The sequence below is a fragment of the Pogoniulus pusillus genome, chromosome Z (assembly GCF_015220805.1).
Source record: "Pogoniulus pusillus isolate bPogPus1 chromosome Z, bPogPus1.pri, whole genome shotgun sequence".
NCBI classification, from domain to species: domain Eukaryota; kingdom Metazoa; phylum Chordata; class Aves; order Piciformes; family Lybiidae; genus Pogoniulus; species Pogoniulus pusillus.
Genome location: NC_087309.1, coordinates 11,170,983 through 11,180,804, shown reverse-complemented (window position 1 = coordinate 11,180,804; position 9,822 = coordinate 11,170,983).

Here is a 9,822-nt window from a genome sequence, read left to right as displayed (position 1 = left end):
TTTCATTTTTTTCATTCTATTCTCTATGTTTCTCTACCATAGATGTGTATATATATATATATATATATATACATGACCCTTAGCTCACCTCAGTGTCTGTAGATGCATGACTCTCTGGGTTTATCACCCATATTCTGGTAGATGAACTCAGCTGATGCAGACTTTTCAGTCACAGGCAGTTTGATCTTCCTTTCTGTTGAATTTCTTCAGAATCAGGCAATATCCCCAAATCAATGATCTTCAACTCCCATCAGACTGCCAATTATTTTCCTTCAGGGAAAAACTCACATTCATCCTCAGATGTCTTTCTACATCCACAAAATTTTGAAATAAAGCAATGTACCTGACCCTTTGCTGCCCTCTTTTTTTCACTTACATTTCCTCTGACCTTCCCTGCTTACACCTCTCATGCTTGTGATCATTGTCCCTGTAATACTAGACTTTCCTGACTCCTGTCTTCCTGCTGTGACAAAGCTCTTTGCTCTTTCCTCACTTCCCTCTCCTCTTAGATGGTCCCCAGCAGTGCCAGTCCCCACCATGTGAAGAATGACAGCAATGAAACAACTCAGGGAAGGTCACATTCCTTCCATTTGCAGCCTTCTTATGACATACCTACGTCTCTGTCAGTGGTGGGTGACTGCCATTCACAGCATCTCCTGGATGCAGGATTGGTGTACTCTATCAGTTGTGATAAGATTAATGTCATCAGCAATATAAAAATAATTCTGTGTACTTGACAGGCTGCCATCTATCTAATTACCTCAACTAATTCCTGGAATCAGTTAGTATCCCCTTTTCTGTCAGGCAGTTTTCTTAAAGATAATTAACATTTAAAGGGAAAGATATTTCTGGTGATATTTGTGTTCTGGTGATATTCCTGCTTTCTTTTTTTTGTCCTTCCCCCCCTCCCCTTTAATAGAACTGCACTGAAACAACAAGACATTTGCAATCACTTTTACTATAGGGCTTGTCATACTTTGTGTCAGCTCAGACTTTCCTTATGTCAGTGGTTCTGTTGTGACGTTCTTCTGCTGAATTAGCATACGATTAATCAGACTAGTTTGTAAATAATGCACATCTGTTAAAGACAAAGACACACTAATTACTGCTGATTCAATAGCTGGTGGTGTGACTAACAAAAAGATCTTGGTTTACATTTTCAAATAATCTAGGCAAAGTAGATTCTTCACATTTCTTACAAAATCACTTGGATACAGGCAGAGATTAGAAGGTGCAGTGAAGAATGTTAGGCATCCTCTAGCAGCACAGTGTCCAAATGCAGATTTTTTTAGTCAGAGGCAAGACAGAGGGAGAAGCTGACACAGAGACATCTAACGGTAAAGCAGGAGAGTGATACTGAATACAAGACCTTGTTTAGTCTTCTTGAAAGGCTTCTTGTTCTGAACTGAGATTTTCTGTCTTGATTAACAATATTTGATTTGATTTGATTATCTAATTACATTTGATTATCTGATTTGATTTGTAGTGCTTGTATCTCTCTGTGCTGGAAGAATTAGTCTTAAATTACTGGAAAGGCTTATTTCCAGTCTTCAATATGCCATCTTTAAGTAACTTTTCACAGAATCACAGAATCACAGAATGTCAGGGGCTGGAAGAGACCTCAAAAGCCCATGTGATGGTTTGGGTGTTCCCCGCCCCCCCATGTTGGAAATCACCGGGACTAGACTCAGTTACTCTGGAAATTGATTGAAGCTTTGTATTTACAGCTTAGCTTAGTATGCAAGCAGGTATCTACAGTATATACAGTTATATACAGAAATATACAAGGTAAAAGGTAATACAGAAACAGAAACACAACAGCTCTCCCAGAAACCTGAGTCCCCAGGAGGAGCCTCTCAACTGTCCTTCCACCTTCTCCTACCCCTCTCTACCTTACCCCAGACCTTGTCTTATGTTTAAGGTAGTATGGAGGGTCAGCCAAGGAGGGTTAGGAAGCAGGTGGATTAGTCACACAGAGAGCAGGTTAGGTTAGAGAGAGAGATGCAGCCCAAAGCCCAGAGAGCAACTCTGTTATCTATGTTTGTGTTCCTGTTTTTATACATCTCAGCAAACCTATGAGTGAAGTAGACATCACCATTGTTTTCTTCTCACAGTCTGTAATCTAATTCTTCTCACCAAAACGTTCTAGCTAGCTTCAAACTAGCACAGCCCATTCAATCCAACTCTCCTGATAGAGCAGTATCATCTTTACCAGATCACACAGGAATGTGTCCAGGCAGGTTTTGAATATCTCCAGAGAATGAGACTCCACACCCCCCCTAGGCAGACTGTGCCAGTGTTCTGGCATCCTCAAAGGGAATGAATTTTCACCCACATTTACATGGAAATTTCTACACTTCAGCTTCTGCTCATTGCCCCTTGAGCTGCCACTGGGCATCAATTCTGTATTCTCTCTTTCAAAACAATGAAAAGAAAAGAAACCATGAGACCACCGAAGTGATCTCTCTGTATTTAATGCAGGAATGTTTGAGCAATTTCAAAACAAGAGGAAGAACAATTCTGAAACTGAGGTATCATATCCCCCTTGGCAATATCAACTCCGTTCTAATTATGCCAAGAAACAAGATGGAAGATCCTGCAGTGTCTAAAGCACAGATGTGAAGTACTTAATAGTACAAGCACCTTCTTCATAGCATCATAGTTATGAAGCTAGTACTAGTTCTATAGAAAAAAACCAAAACCAAAACCAAAACAAAACATGTTATTCAGGAAAAAAAAAACACAACCAAACAAACAAACAAAAAACTTTTGTAAACGCTAATAAGTAGCAGAAATGAAGGCTGGTAAATAAGTTCATTTGGCTTCACTGTCATGAAACAGTAATGCTGTCATGGCTTGAAACTTATTTGCTCTGACTCAGGCTGCAAAGGAAGTTCTCCAGACTAGGTACAGATCTATTTTAAGGGTTGGCACTTTGGTTAACCCGAGTCATGTTCAGTCTGTAACTGGGTAGAGTCCTCCTTGTTATGAAAAAAAAGTCTGATTTCTAGATTGATGCAATAGGCTGGATGTTAGGAGGAAGTTCTTCCCAGAGAGAGTGATTTCCCATTGGAATGGGCTGCCCAGGGAGGTGGTGGAGTCACTGTCCCTGAGGGTGTTCAAGAAAAGCCTGGATGAGGTACTTAGTGCCATGGTCTAGTTGACTGGCTAGGGCTGGGTGCTAGCTTGGACTGGCTGATCTTGGAGGTCTCTTCCAACCTGGTTGATTATAAGATTCTATGATTTTATGAATTTGGATTTCCTGATTTTACAGTAGGGAAAAACACGCAATTCAAGCTAACAGCTGGGACAGTTTGCCTGGGCCCCTTTATGTGACTAGAGAATCACCAGCAATCACAGGAAGACACTTCTACATCTGTTATCACACTCCTCTGTCTCATGAGCTTTTTGTCTTGCCTATTGCAGACCAAATGGCAAATACAGTGCTGCCCCTAGGATGTGCAGGGGGATTAGGAGGTTCAACAGCATGTCCCAGAGTCTTGGTTGATATCTTTACGCTAGTCTTTTAGTTCCACACTTCCCCCCTGATACCCCCCCAAGGAAGGCCCATCATTCCTGGCTGGCTCAGGCTGTGCATGCATGGGTATTCCCACTTTTTCTTATGGAATATGTTCATTGTTTCAGCAAGCATTGCCTTTGCAGACTGTTTCCTCTGCAAATATTTCACCTTTCTCCCTGAAATTCATTCTATTCTTTCTGTAAGTAGTAGGAATATGGTGTCCAATCTTGGGCTCCCCAGTTCAAGAGAGAGAGGGACCTGCTAGAGAGAGTCCAGTGGAGAGCTATGAGGATGACTGGGGGACTTGAGCATCTCCCCTTTGAAGAGAAATTGAAAAACCTGGGGCTGTTTTGTCTGGAGAAAATGGAGAGGAGATCTGATCAATGTGTAAAAATTGTGCCATGTCCTTCTTTTTTCCCTTTTTCTTCTTTAGAGAGAACATGGTGGGTGTGGGGAAAAATGGTGGATTTGGGGAGAAGATATGAATGGCACAGAGGAAAAATAAGGAGATGAAGCAGAGGACAAGAGCACGCAAGGCTGTGCTTGTGGATTAGAAAGGTGAGAGAGTGGGTCATGCCTTGGAAACGGCTGTCCAGGGAGGTGATGGAGCTGTCATCCCTGGAGGTGTTTGAAAAGCATGTAGATGTGGCACTTGAGGATGTAGTTTAGTGGTAATGGGAGTTGGGTTATGGCTGGACTGGGTGATCTTGAAGGTCTTTGACAATCTTCATTATTTTAATGATATTTTAATGAAAATGAAGGGTGGGTGTCAAGTGGCTGGGCTCAATCTCTTTTTGGTGATCAGCAGCAATAAGACAAGGAGCAACAGATACAAACTGGAACACAGAGGGGTTCATCTCAACATGAAGGGAAACTTCTTTACAGTGAGTGTGACAGAACCCTGGAAGAGGCTTCCCAGAGAAGTTGTGGAGTCTCCTCTGGAGACTTTCAAAACCTGCCTGAATGCATTCCTGTGCAAACTACCCTAAGAAATCCTGTCTTGGCAGGGAGGTTGGACTCAATGATCTCTGGAGATCCCTTCCAACTTCTAAGGTTCTGTGATTCTGTGAGGTGGCCTGACCAGTATCCTAAAGATGTCTTTCACTGGAACATGTGTTCTGTATCAATTTGTGTTCTAGAAGTGTGCATGGGACAATCCTTAATTATATTAATTATATTTTTAATGGTCCTCTGTGAAGAGCATGCACAATACTAGGTAGCTTCTTAGAGGTGAAAATGTTTTCAAAGCAATAGATTTCCAAGCTCCAGGTTTCACAAAAACCCATATTCTAACCTTTTTTTATCACAATGGTCACTATCAACTGAATGATCAGAACTAAGTAGATTGGATTGCATATTTAACTGTTTCTGGAAGAAGAGAATCTCATGAGAGAGCTCTGTAGATATGTTCAGTGATTCAGCTGGTATGGAAGTTGCTATGAGGCAAGAAAGCTTCCCTGTCTCTAAATTTAGTATATTGAGTAACATTTATTGGCAATATCTTGATAAAGGCATTATCCTTGGACATCACATAATATTTTTTTCCAGAAAAAAAATTACAATAATTGAAGTAGAAAGCATGAACAACCTCCTTTATTGCCTTTTGAGAAAGTACTGGAGCACCTTAACAACAGCGGCTGGATTCACTGTGTGGGCTGGAGCTGTTCTGTACAATCAAAAATTGCTCTGAAGATGATTAATGAAGGCAGACCTATCAAATACAAAATGTGAGCCTGATCTACCTGTCAGCTTTTCTGCAGGTATTGCTCATATTTACCACTATGACTGCAGTAATTAGGTACATCTGACACATGGGTCATCAGGTACAAAAATATCCCAAAGTGCTATGGCTAAAAGCATGTACCTGGTACTCTGCTGCAGAAGAAGGCAGAGATCCTTGGCAGATGGCACAATGTGGTAAGATGTTAGCCCAACACAGGTATGTTTTCTTAAGTGTCTCAAAAATAAGCCAGATCCTAGGTTAAAGGTAAATTGTTTATTCCAGTATCTGGAGCCTGTAAACCAGGGAGCCCTGCCAAGATCAGCTGATGTCACTGAAAACCAGACTGTTCTCAGAGGAGTTTGAATCAAACATGTGTTCTTACAAACCAGGCTGGAGTGTGTTCATGGGGCTACTTTTCAGATATTTTGACCTGGAAAAGCACATAGAGAGGCAAAAACCATCCTCAAGTGAATCAGTTCTAAAGCTGTCTTAAATTACCCTCCCCAAACGTTAATAATGTATAGAATCATAGAATCAACCAGGTTGGAAGAGACCTCAAAGATCAGACACTTCAACCTATCATCCAACCCTATCCAGTCATCTAGACTATGGCACTAAGTGCCTCATCCAGGCTTTTCTTCAACACCTCCAGATATGGTGACTCCATCACCTCCCTGGGCAGCCCATTCCAATGCCAGTCACTCTCTCTGGCAACAACCTCCTCCTAGCATCCAGCCTAGACCTTCCCCATCACAACATGAAACTGTGTCCCCTTGTTCTGTTGCTGGTTGCCTGGCAGAAGAGACCAACTCCCACCTGGCTACACCCTCCTTTCAGGTAGGTGTAGACAGCAATGAGGTCTGCCCTGAGCCTCCTCTTCTCCAGGCTAAACAACCCCAGCTCCCTCAACCTCTCCTCATAGGGTTTATGTTGTAACCTGTAGTTAATACTACAAATAAAAAAAAAAAAAAGTGATGCAAGTTATTTTCCAAGTGTATTTTTCATAGTTTAAAACAAATAAAAAAACCAACTTGGTTGTTTCCCTTCATGATAAGCAATTTATTTCCTCAAAGAAAAAAATTTGTTTCTGAGTGAGAATTGCTCAGCTGCATTTCCAATCAATATTATAATTAAATTCCAGGAAACTGCTAATAAAGTTGTCAAACCAACCATGCTAACCCCAAATCATATGTCTTAACCAAAATCATAACACCTGAACACCCACACAAACAACTCAGCCCCACAGCAAATTTAGTTGCATGCCAATGTACAACCCACGTCTCCGTTTCCTATGCAAGGGGAAACTCGTACTGTAAAATCCCAGGAGTGCCTAAAGCCTGAAACACTACTTCACCATATGTGTGCAGAGATTGATGTTTGTACTTTACCTGCTGGATTCAGAAAAAAAAAAATAGAGGTCTCTGAGGAAACATTTTTTAAAAGATAGTAATTATTGTGTCACATGAACACTGCTGAAAACTCTTCCGCCTTCTCTGTTTTGCAAAAGAGTTAACTCTCAAAGCTGAATTCCCTTGCCAAAATTTGAAAGGAAATGTTTTAATTCTTTTTGTCTTGGAAACTCAGTATACAAATATTCTCTCTCTAATTATTATGTTTTCACCCCCTCACCTACTTTTATTTTTCAAAACTCAGCAACTCACAGCTTCTAGCTAACTGACCCATTTTCTGCTGCAGCTGAGAGATGTCTTGGGTTTGGCCTAGTAGCTGGTAAATAGTGATGAATTGTTCATGAATTGCTATGCTGTTATGTCTGGAACAGAAAGCAGCGATGAATGATTGAGAAGAAAGTGTAAGAATGGCCTCTGTGGACTGAATTTCCCTCCAGCCCACTCCAAGCTTCCAGAAACGAGTAGCCGAGGACTTCTTGAGTTGAAGACTGTATCAATGAAGTTACCTGTTCTTAGTTTGTCTGATCTAACTTTCTTTACTTTAATTGACACAGGATTCCAACTTTCCAACAAAAAGCTGAGGCCAGTGAGCCTGCAGCTCTCCACATCCTCCTTCTTGACTTTGAAGACAGGAGTGACATTTTCTTTCTTCTTTTCCTTGAGAACCTCCCCAGATGACCATGACTTTTCAAAAAGTATTGATAATGACCTTACTGTGACTTTGACTAGTTCAGACACTCAGTGAAGACAGAGAGGACCTCACTTGCCAATAAGTCTGTAGAAATGAAGCTGATGAAGGTGTCTTGGAAGTAAGTGTTCAGGGAGTTCGGAAAGCCTGTGTAATTCCAGATACAGTTCAAAATCGTGTCTGATACCAGCCCTTTGGAAAGTCCCCCTGGGAAACCATGATTCAGTTGCTCTAAGTATCATCTTTATCTCTCTCCTTCTAGGTTAGTGTTTGTTTTTTTGGGGTTTTTTGTTTGTTTGTTTGTTTTGTTTTGTTTTTTCTCAATTTGCTTTTATTTTTAACAAAAAACAGCAGAGAAAGTCTGTGAAACAAATAGAAATGCTTTTCAGCATGGAAAGGTACAAGTGGAAACCAGGATACTTAGACATGGTCAGCCAACCATTTCCTTCCTAGCTGGAGTTTTTCCAGCAGTTGCTGCTGTTTAGCCTGCATACAATAGCCAGTCATGTGAGCACTTCTAATAGAACTGAATCTGGTTTATTCTGTAATTGTATGGACAGAAGTGTTTACAGTGCTACGTCTAAACATTAGAGTCATGGGAGAACGACATCTCGGGGCAGTGCTGATATTCCACAAATTAATTGTGTGACTGAGAGATCCTGAACCCTGAATCTCTCAGGATGTAATGTAAGAAACATTTTGACAAGTTTTTTGCACAATATTGTTAACTACAGAGCAACTGGAAATGTTACCTCTGTTCTATCACCACCACCAAGAAGCAAGCCAACAAACACAAGGCAGAGAAAAGGGGTAGATGCTGCAGAAATCAGAGCCTTAGGCTTTTTATGTGGAGGTGGAAAACTTCTACTGCCTGTTTGCATTATTCCACGGAGTGGTTTTGTTACACATTGTCACCAATTACAGCTGCACTGCAGGGATCTTCTCTGAAAGAATCTGTGATTCCTGAGCAAATTTTGCCCTTCCCATGCTGATTTGTAGTGCAGTGTACACTGAGCAGTCACATGACCTTAAAGCTTTGACCTTCTTATTTTCCCCCCTTCGACAGCTGCAGACTGTTTTGTGGTTTTGTATTAATTGTAACACTTCTGATGTGAGACTCCAGTCTTGGTCACAGATGTACATGTTATTATACTCTAAGAAACAATTTCTGCTAAGAAAACAAACTCATTTCAACAGTCAACCTCTGCTGACATTGATGAGTTCTGGGGCAAGAAAAAAAGCAAGCAAAACTCATTGAATGCTGGTCCTTTGCATTATTTTTAATGGGTTAAGGTTAATTTTAAAAATAGAATTAATGGACTATTCACCCTTGTGTTTGTCAAATAGACAATTGAGATGAAAGGGAAGTCTTTCAAGATTTCTTATTTTGCCAACCCATCCGATCCACTTCAAGGCTGCATATTGAAGTGAGTATACTATTGCTGCAGAGGGGGTTTCTCAATACCTATGCCTGTTTTGGTGGAGTTGAGAAATTAATTGGGGCCATATAATTTTATATAAAAATATAGATTTATTAATCTCAATATTCTGAACTCTCGACACCTCCAACCACTGTATATTAAAATAAAAGGTCGGTACACAGTAAGGAAAACAATCTAGGATAAAATATGTACAGAAATTTGTTAATTAACTAGCAGACATTCAAACTATAAACAGAGAGAGGAGTTTTCCCTGCGGCTTAATGCCTCTTGGGGTCATATGCTATTTGCCCAGCAGAGCAGGCTGAAACTCTTTCTGCTCTATGGCAGAGATAACAGATATTTACAGAGGTATTAAAGCTTTTAATCACAACTCTTTATCAGTTATTAATCACCCTCCGGGGTTGTGTCACAGCCTGTGTCTAATGTCCAATTCTCCAGGCTCTCTGCCTGTGGACTCTGAGGCTGGAATTCTCCCGGCTTGAGGGGAAAGGATAAATCTTCCCTGTTTCTGTGGAAATAGGTTTCTCTGGCCTTTTCTCCTGGCAAGGAGGCAATCTCTGCCTTTGGTGCTGCTGGCTTCTTCTGGATGCTGTGTCCAGGAATCCTCAGTTGGCAGGATTTCCAGAGCAGGAGAATATCGTGCTGTCTCTGGCACAGTTGTCATGGCTAGCAGGCCGTGTGTGTGTGCAGACAATCCAGAATCTGCTTCCTGGTTATCTCAGTGGCAATGACTTTTACCACGCAATGACAGGCAGCGGGTATGCAGGGTGTGTGCGGCTGCTGGGAGTCTGAGCTCCGTAGGTAAATGCAGGCAATGCAGGATCTGGTCCTGATAACGCCATAGCGTACAGATGTGCATAGCTGGCTGGGGACTATAGGCTCCACATATATATATATGTGCAGGCTTAAATGAGCTCTGCATGAAAGGTACGCAGAGAGGTGAGCTGCGAGTGAGTCGAAGCATGAGGTCTGGGCCTCTGAGCATCTGAGCTACACAATGGCGTCCAAACATGGGAGTCTGAGCGGCTGAGCACTACAAG